The 24,483-nt window shown below is 39.3% G+C and overlaps 1 protein-coding gene across 6 annotated transcripts in view; it reads left to right on the top strand.

The window, feature by feature from the left end:
• The first annotated feature begins 7,366 nt into the window (after positions 1–7,366).
• HIVEP2 (HIVEP zinc finger 2) overlaps positions 7,367–24,483 on the top strand; it is a 154,490-nt gene continuing 137,373 nt past the window's right edge. For 3 of the 6 annotated variants that reach the window (XM_087970625.1, XM_026666197.2, XM_087970646.1), the window contains exon 1: positions 8,730–8,998. The gene's annotated coding sequence lies outside the window, so the exon portion shown is untranslated. Of the gene's footprint in view, positions 7,989–8,729; positions 8,999–24,483 lie in introns of those variants that run through there. The other 3 variants (XM_026666192.2, XM_026666193.2, XM_087970621.1) reach the window with 2 other exon arrangements.

Consider the following 24,483-nt stretch of genomic DNA (forward strand, 5'->3'; position numbering starts at 1 on the left):
ATTTCTTCTGGTTAGCTCTGTTTATATTAAGCATTTCTGTTACATTTAAAAATATTTATTCAGCAATTAATTTATTGACTATACATTGATGCATTGCAAAAGTTTCATTATGTATCTGTTCATTCTTGAAAATAATACTTTAACTATTATTTCTGAATGTATTGTAGTTTGAATGTTATCCACGTCTTTTGAAGTTAACAATGAAAGATATTAAAAATGATTTATAAAAATAGTATTGGGTAAAGTCATAATAAGTCACAAGATGTCAAAAGTAATATTAAACAATTGAATAGCCTTCTACATTAATCACCAAATTCTAAGTGGAACCATATGATTTTTGCAATTTTTATGAAGGCTAGCAAGTTGGGGCCATATGTGTCTCATGGGCTGATTTTTTTGACAGTGTGAGGGCATTCAAGTTACTATCTGAATGTATAAACAGCCATTGAGAAATTCTGGAGAACCAAATAGGCATACGATTATTGATTGATACTGAATAGTGAACCCCTAAATCATTCCCTGGTTTAGCTAGTTCAATAGTCACATTCCTATGTTGAATCTAGAAGCAGCTGAAATAGATCCAGTGAAGCAGTGTCATCTCTCAAATGTCTAAATCTGACACATCAGTTTTAACACTTTATCCAGGAAGTTAAAGATACTGATGTCTTCTTTAAAAGGCTAACCAGAAAGCTGTATTCTTGTGGTATTGACCATTTTTTTAGCCTACACATTGGTTTTCCACATCTGGCTGCTTTTAACAGGAGGTGATAGGCCTGTGGTCTCCTTGCAATGGGTGGGTGATAGGCCTGTGGTCTCCTTGCAATGTCAATCTCACATTCTTGTGCTATACAAACTAAAAGTTACCTATGTAGCTCAAGTAGATAGTACTGTAAACACATTCCTCTTTCATAGATGTAACTATGAATAGACAGGACCAATCTTGTCTGTATATAATTATTCATATTGGATTTCTGAGGTTTTCATTGCTCTGTCCACTGCGTGTCTTTGAAATGGGCTTGTGAATACTTGAGAGAAATGTGTTGATTACCAGAGCAAATGAAATGCTAGTAGATAAGGAAGAATTTTTATCTCAATCTCAAACTGCCCATAGGGTAGTTTGTGTGACCTGCTAGTTACTTTCAGTGTTTACCATTGGACTCAATGGTTTCTTCGCCATCAACTTTTTATCATTCAGTACCATGAAGAAAGTTCTGTCATTTGAAGGGATGCTTTTGATGTGACGGAATCAATGCCCCTGATCCAGTGGTGCGATTCAAGCAGTGTAACAACTGGTTTGGTGATTGCGCGCTGAGCGCGCGTGCTCTACATTTAAAAAAGCCAATTTTCAACTGAATTCCTTACCTTCTACTGCAGCCCCGGTGACTGAAACAGCTGAGGCGCGGCAAACTGCTCTGCCGCGTGAATCAGCTGTGCTAAAAACCCAGGAAATAAAGCACAGCAAACAGCAGGGGCAGGTGGCGGGGCAAACACCCACCGGAACTACCAGTTTGCATAAACCGGTCTGAACCAGTAGAATCCCACCCCTACCCTGATCACCTCTTATGGCCCTGAAAGACCACCTGTAAAAAAATCTTTCCAGATATGTCAGAGAGGAGTAGCACACTACCTGAAAATACTATGGCAGCGAGCAACCTAAATAGGGTTCTTCAGCAATAGAATTGTATGCCAATCCAGTAGATCTTTGTGGTTCCATTTTCTACCTGGATCTAGCCATCATTATTTTGAGCTGTCTTGCTTTTAGTTGTTTAGAAGAAGTTTAAAACTGAAGAAATTCGGTATACCTTCTTACTATCCCATCTCTTTATTATTTTGTATTCCTACTACCTCCCACTCAAATATGGATCATATTTCTCTGATTTACTATATATTATATGAATGATATAATTTTTACAGGTGAGTCATCTTCCCCACATTAATCAAACTGTGGGAATGAAGTTGAATTAATCAAATACGTTTAAGTGTATATGTGTATTTTTCTTTCAGAGTTCTGATGAACAATTTGCAGTTTATGTGTTGTTCTTACATATACATATATATAAGAAATATACTCAAATCTATCAACCAAAATTTGCTTTTTCAATATCCATATTGAAGTAAAATTCATTAAATAACTCTTGTGCTGTTTGTTTTTCCTTCTTTTGATTAATTGAAATGTCTTATCTTTGCAATGTTCTTTGATTTGTGTCATTCTTAGATTATTTTAATTCAGGCGACCTGTCCAGTTTTGGGTTTTATTGGTTTTTATGGATTTTTTAGAAAATTGTTCTCTGCCCAGAATTCATTACAGTTAGATCAGAGGTGGTATTCAGCAGGTTCTGACCAGTTCTGGAGAACCGGTAGCAAAAATTTTGAGTAGTTTGGAGAACTGGCAAATATCACCTCTGACTGGCCCTGCTCCCATCTATTCTGTGCCTCCCAAGTCCCAGCTGACTGGCTGGGTCTTCTTTGGTTGCCCTGCACAGGAGAATGGAGCTGGAAAGCAGGTTAGTGGGGTCAGGTGGGAATGGGGATGTTACAGTATCCTTCCCCTGCCACACCCACCAAGCCACACCATGCCCACAGAACTGGTAGTAAAACATTTTGAATCCCACCACTGAGTTAGATGGCTTTAATAAATTTAAATAAAATAAAAAATCAACACAGCAAGCACTGAGGTTATTTTAAAGACCAGTAAAATAAAGGAAGTATAAGAATGCCCGGATGTGAATCTATTTCATTATATGTTATTGCATTTATTATGTTATTTTACTTTGATTTATAATCCTTCTTTGCATGCAAGTGTGACAATCAAAGCATGTGCAGGTAGTCCTTGTCTTACAAATATAATAGAACTTGCCAATTACATTCATAACTTGAGGAATTCATTAATGGGATTGTAAATTGAATATGATCCCTCCCTGATTTACCCAATGCATTCGTTTAATCGAATGCTCAGGTTGTTGAGTTCATGTGAAGTATCACAGGGTGGAGAAGACCAGTGGGGGGGGGTAGTACTTCTGACCACCCAAGGCCTCTCCAACCCACTGAGATATCTCATGCCCCCTCCCCCAATATCCTGTCCCTCTGGGTCTCCACAGACACTTACCTTTTGAAGTTCTTGATGATTGAGTGATTTGTGTTCTCTCCGGCCTCTCTGTTGTGGTTTCTTTGCCTGCATCTCTGCAGGCTCTCCTCGTCTTTGCAAAAAGTTTTTGATGTGAAGAATAGAGGCTGGGAAGGCGGATATGCGCCGCTCCTAGCTCTCGTTCTTTGTGAGGAAAGCCTGCTGAACCCTGCAGCTGTGATTGCGTCCTGGCAGGCTCTAGTCATCTTTGCAAAAAACTTTTAGCGCAAAGAACGGAGGCCAAGAGGGGCATCCACTCTCAGTCTCCGTTCTTTGTGCCAAAAACTTTTTGCAAAGACACTGCATCCTGCAGGGATGCAAGCAAAGAACCACGGCACAGAGGATGAAGAGAACACAGAAGATGAAGAGCTCACTAATCTTTGCAAGATAAGTGAGTTTTCACTGGCCCAGTGCCTATGGAGATCTGGCTGTGGTGTGTGTGGGGTAGAATAGGCAGGATGAATGTTGCAGTGCCTCTGCGTTTGTTTGTAAGGGTGAACAACTGCCTGTGTTGCAACATTCATAACCTCAGGACTGTGTCATGAGTTCTTTGGGAGGGGGGGAATTTGATGTCATAACTTAGAATGATCATTAGGTGAACTGTCGTAAATTGAGGATTACCTGTACATAACTCAAATAGAAAAGAATGAAACGAGTGCAGCATAGAAGTTTGTTTAAAAAGCTCGTTACAAGCTTTGATTGAAAAAGTACATCTTAACTCATTTTATAATAGTGGGCTTCGGTGATGGCTGCATCCACAGGCAATTGTTGATATGCCTGTGCTAGGTCTAGATTAGCAAAAATTCTGCCCCGGCCCAACGAATGTAGCAGGTGCTGGACTACTGGCACCGGATATGTGCTCTGTTGTAGGGCACGATTGAGGGTACTCTGGTAGTCTCCACAGATTCTGATAGACCCATCGGGTTTCACAGGGGTCACTATAGGTGTCTCCCACTTTGCGTGGTCTACCGGCTCAAGAATGCCTTGAGCTACCAGTTTATTTAATTGCTCTTCAACCTTTGGACGCAGAGCAAATGGGACTCTCTGAGACTTGAGACAGATAGGGGCTATGTTGGGGTCTAGGCTAAAACTAATTGGGGTCCCCTTATACTTGCCCAATTTGGAATTCTTTTTCTAACACATCCAAATCTTCTCCACCGCCTGTTCCGGTTATCGTTGTTGCGTGGATACCAGTGAGGCTGATTTGTAGTGGCATGAATCACTCTCTCCCTAGGAGGCTAGGTAGGTCCCGGTCCACAATAGTCAGCGGTAGGGATCCTTTAAACTCCCCGTATTCCACATGGCAGACCTTCTTCCCCAGGACTGGTATTTTGTAGCCCTGGTAGTCCTTTAATACTATTCGTTGTGGCTGGAGTTGATTTCGGTGGATCGCGGGGTTGATTTTCTGGAGTGCTGTCCAGGATATCATTGATATATATGATCCTGAGTCCACTTCCATCGGCCACATCTTTCCATCAGTCTTCACTTCTGTGAGGAATTTGTCGCTTTCCACAGTACCTGTGTGTGCTACACGAGTGTGATTGTAGCCTCCTATTGTGTGGTGTGTTTCTTCTTGCCAGCCGCCATCTTGTCTTTTAAATTTCGTGCCAAACGTCTTCCGGCTCTTCTAATGTTTGTTCAGGGAGTATGTTCTTCGGCTCGGTGTGTCAGCCGGTTGGCTGGTTCTGCAGGCATCCGCGATGTGGCCTTTTCTCTCACATCGCCTGCAGATCGCTTCTTTAAAATGGCAGGTGGAGCAAGGGTGGTTTCCCTGGCAGCCTTCACATGGTTTACTCCCCTTTGTTTTCAGACTTACTGGTACTTACCCGATGAACATCCTCCTTTTCACTGTCGCTGCTTTCGGAACCGGATGGACTGTGCAAGGTCCTTCTTGCCACTTGGATGGCATGGACCTTGCCATGTCCTTTGACTTGGGAGGCTGAGGATTCAGAGGTTTTGTCTGCTTTTGCTTCTTCCAGCGCCTGCTTGAGGGAGATGTCTTCTTTAGCGAACAGTCTCTTCTGCAGTGTTAAATCCCTAAGTCCAAGGACTAAATGATCCTGGATCATTTCTTCAGCGTTCGAGAACTTGCAATTTTTTGACAATTTCCTTAACGCAGCTATGAAATCACTTATACTTTCACCTTCTTTTTGGATTCGGGTACAGAAGTTGTTTCGGTTTGCCATGTATGATGCGGTAGGGTTGAAATGCCCCTTCAATGCCTGTTGCAGTTTGTCCCAGGAGACATTTTCCAATTCTTCTGCAACGAGGGCTTCTGCCAGTTCATAGAGTTCTGAATCACAGTAGGTCAAGAAGTATGCCTTCTTCTTTTCGTCAGATTTTGTTTTCATCCCATTCATCACCAAACTCTGGTTGAATCTTCCCATGTACGAAGACCACTTCTCTTTGGCTGGGTTGAATGGGATGGATAGGGGTCAATGGCCATGTTGGTTCGCTGTCGGTCTGAAAGGTCAGCTGGAAAATGGCTGCAGTGCCCCACGAGGTCCTTTGTCTTTCTTAGGATCCCACCTCATTGCCAGTGTTAGATAGGTGTAGTAAGAAAGGAACAGACCAGCAGTGTAGAGAACTCTTTATTTCAAACGGGTTAAAAGCAACAATTGCGCCCAGCGTTGGCTTTTTATAGTCGGCGCTGTCCAATACTTCAGCCACTGACAGATCTCCGATATTCCCACCAGTGGCTGAAACCAGTAAGTGGAGTCTGACGTCAGACTCCACTTTGCATTTGACGTGGATGACGTGGTATACGTAGATATAACGTCATGCATATTTAACATAGGTCCTTATGGTTTTCAATATTGCAAAATCCAATGATGGTGGGCCTGCACCAAGATACTCTGTACAGTTATTTTTGTTGACGTCCAGGTAGGAGGATGTTGCATTTGAATATGAGGGTAGAAGTCATATTAAGCTTCTTGATAGAAGATGGGGAAGCCTTATAACTAGAAATCAAAGAGAATTTGTTCTTTAATGGGACATGCGCTAAAATGAAACTTGGACAGCAGAAATAGTGTGAAAAGTTGGAAGGAATACAAAGAGAACAACTAGATGCTCTGTAAAATTATGCTCCCAGTCAGAGCAAGGTTTTCTGCCAAATAAGCAACCCAATATGGGTGACTGCACAGTTATTGAGCTCAGATATAAACTGTGATTTCTGGTGGTTTTCTCAGGTCAGCACATTACAGTCACATGAGTCGTCGGAGGATCTGTTTTGATTCCATTACATCCGATTTTTCCATAATGCGTTCCATCAGTTTTCTACCCGCCTTGGGAACAGGCAAGCACAGCCGACGTCAAACATTTTGACTTTCCAATTGGCTCACAAGGTCCCAAGCCGAACCGGAGAAGAACCGCAACAACTCACCCTGTTTAATAAGGCTGCGGTTAGATTGACGGCCATTAACAGCCTCCCGGACTTTCAGATCTCGTAACGAGTTTACCACACGACCTGCTTTGCTTCCCTTAATACGAAATAAACTCAACCTGTTTTAAGATATATATTTTTTTACTGTAAATTCGACATTCTCCAGTACGTATATCAAATAATATGGATTATTTAGGAGATGAACACAAGTGAAAATAGTTAATTATACATTCTAAAACCTGTAGCACAATTCCTAAGCGAATCGTTTTCCGCCGGGAAATGAGCAGGGCGTCTATAAACTGTCCGAAAAATGCGAGACATTATATAGAGGGTCATATGCAAAACCAGCGACGCTCTGCAAACTGCAGATCAACTTTCCAACGGAATAAAAACGATTCACAGAACAGACGGTTGTCCTAAAGGTTGGAAGCAGCTGCAAAAAGCAAGCTCTAAAAATGCCGCAGGAATGCGGTCGGCGTGGTGATGTGGGTTTTTTTGTTTTTTGTTCTTTAAATGAGGTTCTTCTCCCGGCAGTTAATATGACCTTGGGCGGCCCAGGGAGGTGCAGAACCGGGAAGGAAAGAAACAAAAGGGAACTAGGAGGAGGAGAAGAGGAGGGGAAAATGGGCAGCAGAACAGAAGATCCCACCCACATCCTTAAAGGAAATTCTCAAGGTGGGAAGACGCACAATTTTCGCATGACAAGTTGAAACCGGCTCTCCGGGGAGTTCCCTTTGCCGAGGGAGGGAAGAGGAAGCGAGATCTCCCCAGACCGACGGAGAGACTCGTAGCTCCCTCTGCGATCGGGGAAGCCCCGCCTCCTTCCTTCCTTCCCTTCCCTCCCTCGCTTTGCACGGAGCACCTCTCATACACGCTCCGTCTGTCAAACGGACACGCGTTCAAGCCAGGGCTCTCGGGAACTGGATCTTCTGGTTCAGCCTACTTCCCCTCCCTTCTCCGGGACGCAATGGGGGATCCGATGACATCACTGGCTGAGCTCTCCCCTTGCTCTCTCCCCTTGTAACTTCTGTTCTGGGAAGTGGTGCCAGGAATAACCCAGTCCGTCTGCAGATCAGAGAGGCTCCGTCGTCCAGAAGGGAGGAAAAATACAAACACTCGCACACGCAACCGACCACTGCGGCCTCTCGGTCCTCGTCCTTTAAGGTTGATATATTTATAGACATACCTACAGATACACTACACATACGAGTAGTATCTGCGTGCGGGTGTGTATGTACTTGTATATGGCGCGAGAAAGACAGCGCGGGTAGAGATTCTTTATTCTATTTAATCGAGGAGAATAAAAGGAGAAAGCGACCGATCTGAACAGAAACACACGAACCAGACACCCGTTGGCTTGTGGAATACCTGTCGCTATTTAAAGCAAAGCTGCAAGGCACCCCACTCCAGACCCAGGCTTAGTAAGGGCGCAACAAGAAATGACATGCGGTGCAGAAGGCTTTCCTTCTCGTTGACTCCCAGGTGAGCTTTTGCTGCAAAGATACCTGCCTGCCTGCCTCCCCCTCTCACCTCGTTTATTTCCAATACTGAACCCTTCTCTTCGGGGGAGGGGAAAAACAACTGACAGTTCTTTGGCGCTCCCTTGTTACCGGAGCGACTTTGACTATAGAAGGGGTCTGACTGTTTCATTAGCTGCCTGCCTTTCGGGTGGTGGTGGTAGTGGTGGAAAGCAATAGAAAAGCAAGGGCTCGTAGTTATAACCGTGCGCTGCCCTGTAGTGTCTTTTTGAGCAATAATTGGAAAGGTTATTGGGTGACCAGGGAGTGGTCGGTGAAGCGTCCGGCTCCGGGCTATTAAGTTCTCGCGGGGGAGACAGGGAAGGTGCCCGTGGGCGGGGGAGGGGGGGGAGGGGGGAGAGAGAAGGCGTATGTGTAAACCTCCTCGTCCCTCGCTTCGCTTGTCTTGTGAGTAACGGGGCTTGTCACAAGCCGCGCGTCGCAGAGAACGTTTCTCTACCACCAACGATGCAGCGCACATTTGACTAATGGAAACCGATCTTGCAGAGACCCTTGGCGAGCGTTGTCACATGCTGTGGAAGAGGACGCCACCCCAGGTTCCAGTGTGTGGCGCTTCTTGATTTGCATATTAGAAGTTCAGATCTGGCAACCTGACTTAAAAAGAACCGCCTTCCCTTCCTTCCCCCCCACTTTCTGTTTTGTATGTGAATATACACGGTATATGTGTGTGTGTGCGCGCGCGCGCGCTAGCCAGTGCGCGCGAACGAGGTCCTTTTGCTCGTGGCCTACTGTTAGGGAATGTGGGGAATACCCAGCATGTAAGTGTATGCAGATTAAGGAGCAAAGCGGGCTTGCGTAATCTCCTCCTGTGGGGAAGAAGTATGTGCATGGTTACTAATGAGCAGATGAGGAGGCGGAGGAAGAGAGAACGCAGAGCTCAGAAAGGAAGGGACGCGGCGCGGAGGTTGCTGCCGCCGGGGTCCGGCTGAAGGCACTGCTCTTGCCCATGTCAAGGTAGCTTAGCGGCGGGGGTGGTGAAGAGGGCACGCGCGGAACGCCCCCGCGCGCCGGGGGTTTCTGCTTAAGTCGGAAAGCGTTTCAAAGCGCCGGGCTTTCTGTGTGTGTGTGGGGGGAGTTGGGGGGAGGGGAAAGGGTCGTCCGGGTGACTTGGCAACCGCCTGAGCTGGCTTCATATTACTTCTTGTGGGCTGTGGGGGCGCGGAGGTGGCATGTGGAAGCCCCCCTGGTGGGGGGCCGAGGAAAAAGCGCGTGGCGGCAGCAGCAGCTGTGCGCGCGGGGGAGGAGGGGAAATGAATGCACAGGGCGAACGGAGGAGAGGTGGTGGAGGTGGGGAGTAAGGGGGGGGGGGGGGAAGAGAGAGGACAAGCCTAGGAGAAGGATATCTCTGTGTTGCGCCTTTATGTCTGTTCCCTGAAGTGGGTGGAACGTTGGCCCGTTCCGGGAATGTTCCATGACGTGTAAAAGCCACAGGAAGGGGGTTAACAAGGGGCTCTGCCTGCTGCTGTTGCTCCTGCTGCTGCAAGGGCTGCGAAAGCAGATGTGATCTCCCTCTCTCTCTTCTTCTGCATGCTGGCTTCCTTAGGGGTTTGCAACGAAATCTTGGCTCTCGCCTCCGCCCCCTCCCCCCCCCGTTGGTAGTCTCTTTGCCAAGAAATGTTTTTTCCCCCCTCCTTATATAATCGGTACACATATGGATGTTTAGATACGATTATGTAACCTACAGACTCTCTCATCCATGCTTGTTCCATGTAATCTTCGGCCCTTAAATGTCTGTACGGAAGTATGAAGGGCTGGAGGAGCGGGGCTGGAGGAGAGATTGAGAAGAGCCCTTTAAAGATTTGCCTGATATTGTCCTTGGGGAAGGGAATAAAGCCTGTTATTGCCTTTCTCATATGGTGTTATGATGGAGATACATGAGGGAGTTTACAAATGGAAAATGTGCCTGAGACCCATGTTTTATTTTTATTTTATTAAAAGAAATGTCTGTGCAATATGACTCAAGCTTTGATTCCCCCCCCACTTATGGTATTGAAATAATGCTATTCTGTATAATAGAGTGAGTTCTATAAAACACCATAGAGCTTACTTATCTATCTATCTATCTATCTATCTATCTATCTATCTATCTATCTATCTATCTATCTATCTATCTAATTGCTCCATCTAGCTCTTTGTCAAAAAACTACCATTCAATAAAGTTTCACACCTTTAAAATTGATGCCACTATGCACCATTTCTACATAGATTAAAAATAAAATTTAAAAAAAGATTAAATTTTTTTAATCTCTATTGTGAAGGGAAAATAGTTATTTCATATACTGTGCTCAAATGTTGATAGTGCATCTGCATGTTGCCAGTTTTTTTGTATTAAGGAATAGCACTGGAAGTATTACTGATAATAAATGATATATAGAATGTTTCCTTGGATCTGATTTTTGCCATAGTTTCCAAAGTTTTTAGTATTTCCATATTGTGTGAAATTTGAAAAATAAAAGATTTATGCTTTTTTTTGTTTATGATAATAGTTTGGAGATTAAGAAGTTACAATTGAAATGCTATTATCATTTGTGTTTTTGTTTAGTATTATAAAATCTCAGTTGGGATAGTTTTACCTCTTGAAACAAGGACACAAGATAAATCAAAAAAAGATTAGACATAGTTCTTGGCAAATCTTTAAAAAATAGTGGAGAAAGGACTGTTTGAATTGTATAAAGCTGTGATAGTGAACCTATGGCAAGCGTGCCACAGGTGGCATGTAGAGCCATTTGTGCAGGCACACGAGCCCCAGCAAAACTTACCTGCACTGCGCATGTGCGCGCCTCCCAGCTGATTTTCAGACCATTTGAGGCCGTTTTCGCCCTCCCGGAGGCTCGAGGCCTCTGCAGCCTTGGGAAGCGGAAAAACGGGCCTTCTGGAAATACTGAAAGTGCCTAAACGGGCCCCTTTACAGCCGCCTGAGGGCTCCAGAGGCTTCCGTCGAGCCTCTGGGAGGGTGAAAATGGCCTCAAACGGGCCAAAACTCAGCTGGGAGGCACACATGCGTGCGCAGTGCAGGTAAGAGGGGTTGTTGCATGTGCATATGCAGGGGGGGTGCATTGCATTGTGGGTGCCGGCATCCCTGCGTGCACACGTGCACTTTCGGCACACCACCATCACTGGTATAAAATGTAGTTTTGTTACTGAAGAGGGTTTGAATTTTCTCTTATGGTGAAGTCTTAATTAACGGATTCAATTGGGAATCAGTTTTAATAAGTGATTTTAACTTTCCAAGAACCCCAGCCCTGTATATATGGCTTTGTTAACTATTGCCACTAGATTGGAATAAACCGCTAGGATTCTCTACTCACCTTTGCCATCGTCTAGTGGCTATCCACATTTTTGCAGCCCATATTTTGATTGTAAGCTGCCCAGAGTTACCTTGAAATAAGATGGGTGACCTGTAATTTTTATAAATAGATAAATACTTTGTTGTTAGGCCCTATATACTGTAACCTTTTCAGTGACAATTGATTTTGAATATTGGGATGTGATATTGAGGTCAAACTATTTTATGATGGGGAAACTTACAAGAATTCTCCAAAAGCTTTAAATAAATCCCCCGGTGCCTTTCAGATGTGTTCACTGAAGAGAGAAATTATTAAATATACGATCAATGAATTCTTATTAGCATTTCAAGTTTGTCTTGAACTTGCCCAGTTGTTGATTTTTGACAGCCTGAAAAAGTGATGGGTTACACTGTCAGGGGTGTAGATGAAACTGATAGATTTTACAAAGTAAATAAGCCTACTTGCAGGAAAATGATCTTTATTTGAACAGTACTGGAGTCTTCATCCAATCTGAATAATAGTTGAACTATAGGGTTTAGATTTGTGGAGCATGCCAGGCTAAAATATAGATTGTATATTTGTAGTATTCTGTGTATGTACAAAATCAGCTGCATTGTAGAGTAATCTGATTAGCTTTATTTTAGCTCAGAAATTGAATTTGGCTTTTATCAAGCAGCCTCACTTTGAGTAATCTCAGTTGATAGATGATTCTAGTGGGTGGCAGGTTTTGTTGGAAAAAAAAAGTTGATGAAACAGCAGGTTAGGAAGTTAAAAAAGTCAACACCTGGCTGCCAGCTTGAGTTTTTTAATGCCTCCTGCTCTCCTACCCAACTTCCTTGATGGAAACAAACTGCCAATTAATTTAAGAAAGCTCTTATGATATCTGAGGGCCAGAGAAAAATTAAATGTGTACTGGTAATATATGGCAACTAAAGTAGAATATGAGAGATACTAGAGGTTGAAAGACATGAATTAAATACACATATTTAAAAAAGTGGGAAAGAATGTCAAAGAAAAATGAAGCCACCCTGTACCACCCTAGAAAGGGGTATAAACGTTAAGAAGGTAAAGAGTATCAAGCTGATGAAAACCTTTTGATTTTCTTACAAACACCATTTTTAGAAAATTCATTGAGTTATTTCCTGTGGTATATAGACACAACACAACAAATTAAAGTAGGTTTTTTCTTTTAGACTGTTTTATGTATATACAAATGTGTCGGACAGAACCAATCTTCTTTCTAAACATAAACCATATGCTCAGATTCTTTTAACTGGGGGCAACTAAGGTGAGTCCAGTGATAAAAAAAATTTAATGAAGAAAGCTCAGTCTTTAGAACAATATTGGATATGTGTATCACTGAATTGATGGCACAAGCATGTAACGTATAGTAGCTAAGGGAACGAAGAGTCAGTCCAAATAGGACAAAGGTATATATTTTCATTACTGTTTACAATGTCTTTTCTTTATCACTATGTCCCAATTTGACTTTAATTCAAGATAGCATTTTTTGTCCCTGATGAAGTGGATTTTGGTAGATAGAATTAAGTCATAATACATTTGTTAATTTGCAGATGATTGCAAGATACTTTATTTTAGTTTCAACACATTCATGGAACTACCCTTCAAATATTTATTTGATGTAATCAGCCAAACATTGGCTGAAAGTAACAAAAAGTTTGGCTCAAGTGACCCTGCCTTTCCCAGTTCCCTAATAGATGTAGATGACCAAATGTAATTTATTTGAAGAAATGCTTTCTTAATATTTAATTCAAGCTGAAGGCAATACAAGAAACAACTGAAAAGGATTTTTAGATTACAACATTTTTACATGTGTGAGATCTGTTTATAGAGTCCTTGTTACTATGAAGACAAAACAAAGCCAAAAAAATGGCATTCATGTGCTTCTTGCTGAGTAACAATGCATGAATCTGCTTGGATCATCTTGTACTGATAATCGCGCTGACTTTCTACTAGTAAGTTAATATAATTTACTTTGTCATTTAATTAAAAAAACTTAATAGATATAAATCAGTAATTTGGTCATTTGTAAGTCAAAGTAAGTCCTTGTTTTTACAATCTTAAGAGATTCCTTTGGTATAATGGAAAGATTCTTATGATACGGTATAGTTATTTTGATGGAAAAGTTTTGTGAACTTGTAAAACAGCAGGAAAGAAGTAGCACTATTTTGTTTCTTTTCCTCCAGTCCAATTTCCTTATTCACCAAACAAGAAATTGTAGAAATTGTAGAAAAGGTACAAAATATAATTGTATTTTTTGGCCAAGTGAGGGTATGCAGACCCTATTGGAGCCATGGAATTTACAGGTCCTCCGGATCTTTTGCTTTGCTCGAAGGAAAGGATGCTTCTTCCATGATATTGGTGATATTGGTGCTGAGATGGCTTATGAAATGATGGGAATACCCATGTAATTGTTATTCTATAAACGCAGCAGCTAAAGCTATTTTAAATAACTGGTGCGCAGAGAAAGAGGCTACTGCAGATAGACCAATATCCTGTTCTAGCCCCGGATATATTAACCACTTAATATCTGATTAATGCCAGGCATTATAGGTTTTCCTTTTTGTTCCGATGAACTGCAACTCTCATGGCTTTCTCCAAAGACTTTTCAGTGAACGTTCAGCAAGGAAAGATGATAAAGAGAGGACAGTTTGGTTGCAGTGATTGACAGTGGTAGAAATCGATCCTGATGACTGTTGACATTTTTTGGGGTGTGTGTAGAACTTTACATCATACAGAATATAAAAACATAATAAAAACCTAAAAGACAACAATAGAAGCACATCTGTTTGTAGTATCTAACAATGGAAAAACCCAAGTCTGCCTCAATTTCTATCGTACATATTTTTGGGATTCCCACAACACTTAAATCATAAAATGGTTTGTTCCGTTTTGATTCGGTATGTGTGAAACTGAAAAATTCGCTTTGTGATCATCTAAAGCTTGGGAGCATGTTCAAACTCCACAACTATCATTAATTTTAACCAGTTTGCAATTGGTTAATTATTGGACATTAGATAATTTCAAACGTGTTATGTAACTGTATGATTGTACCAAACTGCGTTCCAGTTAAGAGTAATCACCACATATTATAACCTGGAAGCAAAGCTTTTAGTTTCTTTCTCCTGGCCCTACCATGAGGGTCAGAAAACAGAGCTGCCTTTTTGGGGGGACAAACAATTACCTTGCATGCTAGTAAAGAGTTTTATCTCTCTTCCACATGTGTCACCCAGTTCTCTCTTTTCTGACGAAGAATCTTTTGCATTACCAGGTGTCTGAAGTTCTTGCTTGAAAAAGGCTTTCCTTCTCTTACTCCTTTCATTGTTTTCGATTTTTTCCACTTTAATTACCTCTTTGCTTTCGTTTCCTTTGGGGCACTTTTAGGAACATGATATTTGCTTCCTTAGTTTTATAGAACCAGAAAAAGACCATAGATAATCTCCATATTATACAACAGCACACTAGTGGCCAACCGTATAGACCTTGCTCTGTGAAAATAATGCTTCCTACACTGCAGTTGTAGTGCATATGCTCGTATGTATTGTTTATTCCTTTTAACTTCAACTAGGTGGCAGAGTCCAGCTGATTGGCTGATGTCTAGAAACTAAGCAGAGACAGATTTAGTTAATCCTTGCGTAGGAGATCACTATGGTTAATCCTTAGGTAGGAGACCAATAAGACATTTCAGGGCTATAGGCCAGAGGCAAGCAAGTACATGTGTATGTGTGTATGTAAAAAAATAAAAAAATAAAGACCCAATTGTTCAGTCACACCACCCCATTTATATACATTATAATTTAGATACAAAAGTGCCATGGCATTATCATAGTCACCCTGACTTTTTTGACCCATCCAACAGATTTCCCTAATGTACACTAATCTGAGAAGCTTAATAAGCCATCGAGGAAGGCAACATCACGCCAGTGGTAGGATTCAAATTTTTTTAATACCGGTTCTGTGGCTTGGTGGGCATGGCATGGCTTGGTGGGCATGGGAGAGGAAGGTTCCTGCAAAATCCCATTCCCTCCCCATCCCACTAACCTACTTTCCAGCTCCATTCTCTTGTGCAGGGCAACAAAAGAAGACCCAGACGATCAGCTGGGACTCGGGAGGCAGAGAATAGATGGGGGCGGAGCCAGTCAGAGGTGGTATTGGCCAGTTCTCCGAACTACTCAAAATTTCCGCTACCGGTTCTCCGAACTACTCAAAATTTCTGCTACCGGTTCTCCGAACTTCTCAAAATTTCCGCTACTGGTTCTCCAGAACTGGTCAGAACCTGCTGAATACTACCTCTGCACCAAGCTTAATAAGCCATCAAGAGGAAGGCAACATCAAATCACAGAATATAGCTATTCCATGTGACCCATGAAATTCAGGTGGAAATGTATTTGTTATTATATTTCTCATATTCTAGTAAGTAGCAGTGTCTACTTATATAGAGAGGGTGCTGATAGGAAACTCTTAATTAGACAGTTATTCCTCTAAGCAAATGCAAACTGTTGTAAGAAAAGTATGTGGGCTGCATAGTTCAAAGTTTTTGGATTATATTTCTTAGTAGCATAAAGCCTCTATTTAGTTGTAAACAAATATGGTTTATTTGTTATAGCAACCAATTAGTATGCCTACTTATTCAGTAAATAAGTTTGGTGTAGTCCAGTTTGGGCTACTGGAAGAGCCATCTTTAGCGATTAAGGCATCAGGCTATAGAAACAAAGATAGAATGAGTTCCAGTTCTACCTTAGGTATGAATTTGTGTGACTGAGCCAGTCAACATTCTCAGCCCAATCCACTTCATAAAGTTGTTGTGGGGCAAATAGGAGGTGGAAGGAGTATATAATATATTTGCTGTTTGTGTTGTTTATAAAAATAATAAAGGCAGAATAAACAAACCCAAAAATACTAATTTTATTTTAATTAGCCCTGTTTTCTTTATTTGTTGTGTAAGCAATACATTGATAAAATCAAGCTTATGATGTAGAACATTTTGTTAATATGAAACAAATTATTTTGGGGTTAAACCTTTTAAATGCGGTAGTATTTCAGTTGAGATACTTTGAAAACTCTTTGGATTTATCATATTAGTAACAAACACTAGAAAATGTAGCTGATTTTTATTTTTTATTAACTGAAAATTCTGAATTTTGTTTTTCTCCTTTTTTAGTGGAGGGGATAATGCAAATATTTCTTGAAGGAACTTTTGTAGTGGTAGGACTAATTACATTTCTTGGAAGCCACTATCATATTTGTACTCATTTACTGTATATTCTTCTCCATCTCACAATGCACTATCTATGCAGAAATATAAGTATCTTATTTGCCAAATGTGCAGCCCGTCACACAAACTTTATCAGCAGTTGCTTTGAGCCCATGTGGGATTATTAATAAATGCTTTGTGAGTAACTACTGTGCTAAGGCTGAGCTGGTAGCAGTGATGCCTCTCTGACTGTGATTGGCTGAACATTGTTTATGTTAAGAAAATGAAAGGCATGGATCTCTTTCACAAAAGAAGGAAAACATGGTCTGTTTGGCTATGTTAAAATATTCTGTCAGGTAGGCCGAGGACCAGGAAAGTTGTAGGATGTGGTGTTTGAGGACTTGTGATCTAAGCTAAAGAAGGGATACTCGATATTTTGGGACCAAGCCCAAAAAGCAGACTAGCCACTATAAAAAGGTAAAAGAATCCAGGATGAAAATTAAATTAAATTAAATTTAGATTTAAGCTTAATTAAATTAAATGTAATTAATATGATTACTCCCTTTGTCTTTAATTTTTTTCTTTACTGTCCTATTAAAAACAGAATTTGGTGGCAATTTTGAACTGAGGGGGAAGATCTGGAGGACAGATAAAACCCTAAGACCCAAACAAAGCTGTATGATAATAAAAATGTATATAGTGATACTAAGACTTAAAGAAAAAGGAAAAGTGGTTGTGAGAAAAAGAAATAATTAGATTGCTGGATTTGCAGACCTTTCATGGTATTTACAGTTGAGAAAAAGGATAGATAAATTTTAAAGCAAATTTTTATTGACTTGAATACTATGGATTGATAGTCAGACGACCAGCATTTATATGCCACTAATTAGCAGGTATAGGTGGACTACAATAGTCTAAAAACAATAATAAAGTAATACATAACTTAAAGATGCAATCAATAACATAGAAAACAGTGTCTAATTAACATCTTCCTAAATGAATGTTTTTGGAAGAGGAATGTTTGTATCAGTACTAGAAAAAACAGCAGAGTATTGGCTGGCTAGCCTATGGTCTTTAGGAGACATGTTTTTTCAGAGAGGGAGGAGGGCTGTATCGGAGGAGTTCATATTCAGGTTTCTAGTCTCCTGATCCCTTGTAAGATGGACAGCCAAAGTATCTAGATCAGGGCTGTCAAACTCCCGGCCTGTAGGCTGGATGTGTCACACATTGGCTATGCCCATGTCCGGTTTAGCGAAGGGGAAAAAGTCCCGATACGTCACATGACACAGCCGTGTTGCCATGAATTTGACACCCCTGATCTAGATCATATAGGGTAGGCATTCTACCTGGGGGAGGTATAGTGCTAGTAGTAATAAAGGTCCAAACCACTTACGATTGAATATAGGATTATATGGATCTCTTGCTAGACAAGCATCATTCACTCATATGAAGAAATCAAAGGGCAAAATAGTGTCAAGACATTGTAAATTTTGAAAAACTACCTTGTGTGCTGTGGAATGTTAAATATAACTAGTGGTATTAATTAAGAAGCTGTAATAATACATGTAATAAACCATGTGCATTATGACATGTATGTTAAAGCATAGTTCAAATGGTATGACTGTAATGACATCTTGACATTTAACATAAATACTTAAATTCTGTTGCATGTATGCTGGCAGCAAGATATACATTCATGTTTTCCTCTTTCAGCCTCTCCCCATTATGGAAGCTCGTGTATCCTACTATCCATCCTTTTTATTTCTAAATAAGCATATTTGGCATACCAAGCATTATCATGTTAAATTGATCTTTTTGCTTACTCCAGAGTAACCATGCCAGGAGAAGATTATGCAACAAGAAACTGGTTTGCTAAAGTAGAACAGATTGGGGAATGGGTATAGAACTTGCAAAAGAAAAGGAGATCTGGAAGAAACTAGAAATGGGGTAGAAAAAGTTGGATTTATTCTTCCAGTAGCATATCACTGCTATAAACCCCCATATCCCTTTTCTAGGAAACTGAATAAACATTTTTTCTCAGTACAAAATACTGAGTTTGACATGAAAAATAGGATGCAAAATGATTGTGGAATCCTCAGGTGAGCAGCTTCATTTTGAAGCTAAGGTACAGTCTATCGTTTATAGTAATTGCCAACTTGTGATAGGGATTATGGATACATATTTTGTCTGTCCCTACCCCATTATCTGGTGTTTTTTTTCCAGGAACGGATGCCTGTGCTTTCAGGGATATGAAGTTATTGATGGAGAAATTATGTGCATTCTTGAAAGCAGTTTATGTATTGGCGTGGGCTATGGATTGAGTCTTGCTCAGTTAAAAATTAACTTCTGATATGAAGACTTTAACTGTCTTTTCAGTAACTCACTAGTTTCTTAGTTTTACTCTATTCTGTGCAGCATAGGAATCATCTTTATGACATTGTTACAGGGATTACTTAGAATCTATGCAATGTAGTTTGGATAGTCAAAGTGCTAAATATTATCATCACTTAGCCTGAAATTAAAGGGAGTTAATTCTTTGACTACTTCATTTTTTAAAACTTTGTGGAACTTTATATATGATATCAAGTGTTGAAAATACCTGGTTTAATAAGAGCATTGTGATATTAATTTGGTGCAAATTAATTTCTGTGATCTGCGTAGAAGCTGTATGGCTGTTTTATAGAATATGGAATGATGCATTCTTCTCATTGTGTTCCAAGTATTTGTATTTTAATTTTAACAATTACAATAATATGCAGATGTTAGATGTTGCATTCACATAATGGCTTCCCCACCTGTATTACATCATTCAGTTCTTTGTTCATTGTCTGTCCCAAATTAGAACTTGTGTAATACTTTGGATTTTTCAGTTTTAAATATCGCAAAGTATTTTTTTAAAAAGAGAGCTATTCAGCTGTTGCAAATGTATATTCAGGAAAGATATTGCTTTAAACACTTGTAATGACAAAGAGATTGGCACAAAACAAGATGGTTAGAGATTGCACAGATGACACTAGCTTGATTTTACAAGTTGCTGATAGTCTTGGCAAAATGAGGTCGATCAGGTCATGAAGAGTTGGAAACACCTGAGTGATTTAAAACAATAAAACTGTAGTTTGGCCTAACCAATGCATAGAGCCATATCGGGTCTAAATATTTTTCAGCTCTGATTTTTTTTGGCATACAAAAGAAAAGTCAGGTCAGATTGAAATAAGCACAACAGAAATTACTATCTTTCCAGAATAATGGGAGTGAAAGCACATGTTGTCTCTTGCTATAGAAAGAAATCAGCCCAACAGATTGCAGCAGATATAACTAATGATTTCTTTCAGTGCACAGTCAATGAGAGAGCTGGGGCAAAAGTCTCCTCAATTATTTTAATAGTTTTGAACTGGAAAAAAATGGAGTTATCCCAATGTCTAAAGGAACCAGTGTATCAACAAAAATGCAGCTTATACATGAAAGACTGTAAAAATATTATTTGTTATTCACTTGGTAATCCTAACTCACCATATGAATTGCTTTGGAGCACTGTACAGTGTTGATTTTAGCTGTCCGTGGTAATGTGTGTTGGAGAAATTTTGCATTTTTTTAACATGGTGAATGTGCAAAATTGGCCTAAATCTAGCTGTCTCGGCTTGACGGCTGTGAACAGTTGGAAATTGCTAGTTCTCGCCTACTTCTCATTATGAGAATTAGGAACAAGTTTGCCATTTACCTATTCTTTAATTCTGTATGCAGTTGGAATGAATGGTAAAATAAAATATTTCAGGCTGCTGCTTTCTAGGTTGTATCTAGAAACAAAGGCATCCATCCTTTGCAACCAGCCCACCGAAAGCGATTGATTAGAATATGAAATTAAAAGGTAAAGTTCTCCTTGCACATATGTGCTAGTCATTTCTGGCTCTAGGGGGCAGTGCTCATCTCTGTTACAAAGCCGAAGAGCCAGCTCTGTCTGAAAACAACTCCATGGTCATGTGGCCAGCATGACTAAACGCCAAACACTGTTACCTTCCCACCAAAGTGGTCCCTATTTTTCTACTTACATTTTTACATTCTTTCGAACGGCTAGGTTGGCAGAAGCTGGGACAAGTAACAGGAGCTCACTCCATTATATGGTGCAGCTTAAAGAGTTGAATTTTTTTTTTTTTTTTAGAATTTAAGGATATATTTTTTAAATGGCTACTTGTCTTGTATGAAATATTATGCAATATTATGTTGAATAAGATTGAATTGACCTCATATCTTAAAATTAAGTGTTTTTGTTTTGACTTTTAAAAACACTTCATGGCATAGGGCTGGGTTATTATTTGGGAGACTTTCTCTTCCTGATTACACCTCTCCACCCTGTCGGTTCTGTCTGCTAAAGAGCTACATTTGGTGAGACTAAGGAAAGGGTTTTTGTGTTCCTGCTGAAGCACCCACCTTTTTTTAAAAAAATTTTTTATTGGTTTTTAAAAACAAACATAAACAAAACATTTAAAAACATCAAGCTATCTTCCATAGGTGTACATACAGTGTGCCGGTTGATTTACAAATTGTTTTGTGCTTCCATTTCGTAGTCTTCAATTACAATTACATTACATATATTTCTGTTTAACACTTCCAAGGTTAACACAAACAACAAAGGTGATAGTGGGCACCCTTGTCTTGTTCCTTTTCTTATATTAACAGAGTCTGTCAGTTCTCCCTCTATCATTACCTTTGCTGTTTGCTTATAGTATATAGCTTCTATTGCTTGAATAAATTTTCTAGCAAAACCCATCTGTTCCAACAGTAATAACATGAATCCCCAATTCACATTATCAAATGCCTTCTGTGCATCTAAAAATATCAGAGCCATTTGTTTTTCAGGATGTGCCTCGTAGTATTCCAAAGTATCCAAGATTACTCTCATATTGTCTTTAATTTGTCTCTTTGGCAGAAATCCATTTTGATCAGGATGGATAAAATTATTTAAATATTTTTAAAGTCTTTCTGCCAATATTGAAGCAAAGATTTTATAATCTGCATTTAGTAGAGAAATGGGTCTATAGTTCTTAATTTGTAATGGGTTGGCCTCCTCTTTTGGAATAAGTGTAATATAGGCTTCTGACCATGATTTAGGTATCTTCTTTTTTAACATAACTTCATTCATAACTTATAGCAATGGAAGATACAACGATTCTTGTAATGTTTTATAAAATTCTGCTGGAAGTCCATCTGGACCTGGTGCCTTTCCATTATTTTGCTTCTTGAGTGCTTCAGTTAGCTCCATCATCGTTATATTGCTTTCTAACATTTTTTCAGTCTCTTTAGGTATCTGAGTTAAATTAGCATTCTGTAAGTACTGCTTAACTCTTTCCTCATCAATATTCTCTTGCATATATAATTTCCCATAAAATTCTCGAATGATTTCCTTCTTCCCTTTGCTACCATGGCAAGCTTGGCCTTGGTCATCTATTAATTGCAATATTTTCCTTGATTCTTTCTCCTTTCTCAATTTGTATGCTAACCATCTACCTGGTTTGTTTGCATCTTCAAAGTAGTTATGTATAGCACCTCTAATTTCTGTGCTAATTCTTCTTTTTCTATTTGACCCATTTTGTGTTTAATTATATCCATTTTTAGCTTGATGTCCTTTTTCTGTGGCATTTTCTGTAGCTCTTTTTCAAGACTTTTATGCTCATCCTCTAGGGCCTTAGAGGCTAGCCTTTTCATAGTATTCCTTTTCCTTGTATAGTCTATTATCAAGCCTCTAACATATGCCTTCATTATATCCCATACATTCTGAATTAATGTATCTTCTTTTTTGTTTTCTCTAAAGAAAAAAGCCAATTCTTTCTCCATCCACTGTGTGAAGTCTTTTTCCTTTAAAATAGTATTATTTAACATCCATCTAGATCTTCTTTTTTGTCCTTTCCATTTAATTGTCATTGGATTGTGATCTGCCCAAGTACTTGTTTCAATATTTATTTCTTGAATGTTAGATATTAATTCTGTTGACATCCATATCATATCTATTCTGAACCATGATAAGTGTCTATTTGAATAGAAGGTGTATTGTTTAGTTTTAGCATTTCTTTCTCTCCATGTATCTTTTAAGTTTATTTCATCTACCATTTTAAAAAAAGATTTAGGGAGAGTCTTTCTGTTTTGCTTTATTGTTTTCTGTGCTGTATAGTCCAATTTATTGCCTACAATTCCATTAAAATCTCCCATAACTATATTAGCATAGTCCAGTTCAATTATTTTCATATGTAATTTTTTGTAGAATTCTTCTTGTTTGTCATTTGGAGCATAAATTGCAATCAGGAGTGTTTTCATATTATTGTCCATTATTTCCACCATTAGTATTCTTCCATCATCATCGGTATAGATCAATTTTGCTGGGGTGGTCTCTTTAATATATAAAACCACTCCTCTTTTCTTACATTGGGACAAGGAAGTAAATATTTTCCCTAATTTTGGTTGTACCAACAATTGTTCATATTGTTTTTTAATATGTATTTCTTGTAGACAAATTATATCAAATTTTAATTTCTTTAATTTATGAAAGGTTTTCCTTTTAATGGCTGAGTTAAGTCCATTTATATTAATTGTAATCAATTTTTCCTCTTCCATGGTTATATTTTATAGTTAAGTTTAGCAGCTCTCGTAGATCTTAGTTCACGTTGTTCTTTGGCTTCCACCTTTCCACCTACTACACCTTCTTCTTTTTCAGTCGCCATTTGGCAGTCCTCTTGGAATTCAATTAGTGAGATCTCTTTTTCTGCCTCTTCCTCTTTCCTTCCAAAAAATTCTGTATAAAATAATTCCGCTTTCTCAATTGAGTCAATTCTATGTCTCTGTTCTTGCCATGTGAACATTAAACCTTCTGGAATCAGCCATCTATAATTCCCCTCTTTTTTAAGTAGCATTTTAGTTAGGAATCGGTATTCTTTTCTCATCTCTCTCACTCTTCTGGGTATTTGTTTCAAGACCACAATCTCCTTGTCTTTGTATTTCAATGTTTTCTCTTTTGCCACTTGCAATATTTGCGTTTTCTTTGTAAATCTAATGTGAACTTCTCTTGGTAAGCTATTTCTCATCGCATATCTTGTGAAAACTCGATAAACCTCATCTATTCCATCCATCATCTTCTCTTGAGTTATTTCCAAAGCTTCAGCCAGTATTTCTATCATTATCTCAGCTAGGTTTTGTCCTTTTTCTTCCTCTACGTTTTGGAATCTAAGATAGAATTCTGATCTATCCATCTCCCATCTCAACATACCACTTTTATCTTGTTCAACCACCATTAATCTATTATCAATATCTCCAATCTTCTTGTCTCTTTGTTTATCTTCTTCAGTTTTTTGGAATCTCTCATCATACTTCAACATCATTTGTTGGATGTTCTCCACTTTTTCATCGGTTTTCCCTGTTCTTTGTTCAATGTTCTCTGTTCTTTGTTCGATGTTCTCTATTATCTTTTCAGTATTCTCTGATCTTGCTTGAATATTTTGAATTCCTTGCATAATCATCTACAGAGTCACTTTTTCTTGTTCTTTTTCTTGCTTTAACATTGTCTGTATTGAACGTTGTCCTCTAGATGGTGGAGAGGAAGAAGTAGAAGTTGAAGAACCAGGAGCTATACATTTCCTACTCATTTTAAACAATTCAAAATTTTCAGGTTCTTCTAAACCTTAATCCAATTGTGAAGTAACCAATTATAGTTCAAAATAAAAATAGTAGAAAAAAGAAGCCCAATAATAATAATAAAAAAAGAAAAAAAAGGGAGGACAAAATTTCTTCAGGTTCTTGTATACCTTAATCCAATCAATAGTTAGATAAAGAAAAAGACTTAAGAAAAAAAAAGAAAAAAAAAAGAAAAAGGAAAAATTCTTCAGGTTCTTCAACACCTTAATCCAATTGAAAGATCTCAAATAGAAAAAAGTGCATAAAAATAAACCAGAAAG

Source organism: Notechis scutatus, chromosome 1, assembly GCF_049901735.1.
Source record: "Notechis scutatus isolate UNSWTSFEM ecotype Mainland chromosome 1, rNotScu1.2, whole genome shotgun sequence".
Classification (NCBI taxonomy): domain Eukaryota; kingdom Metazoa; phylum Chordata; class Lepidosauria; order Squamata; family Elapidae; genus Notechis; species Notechis scutatus.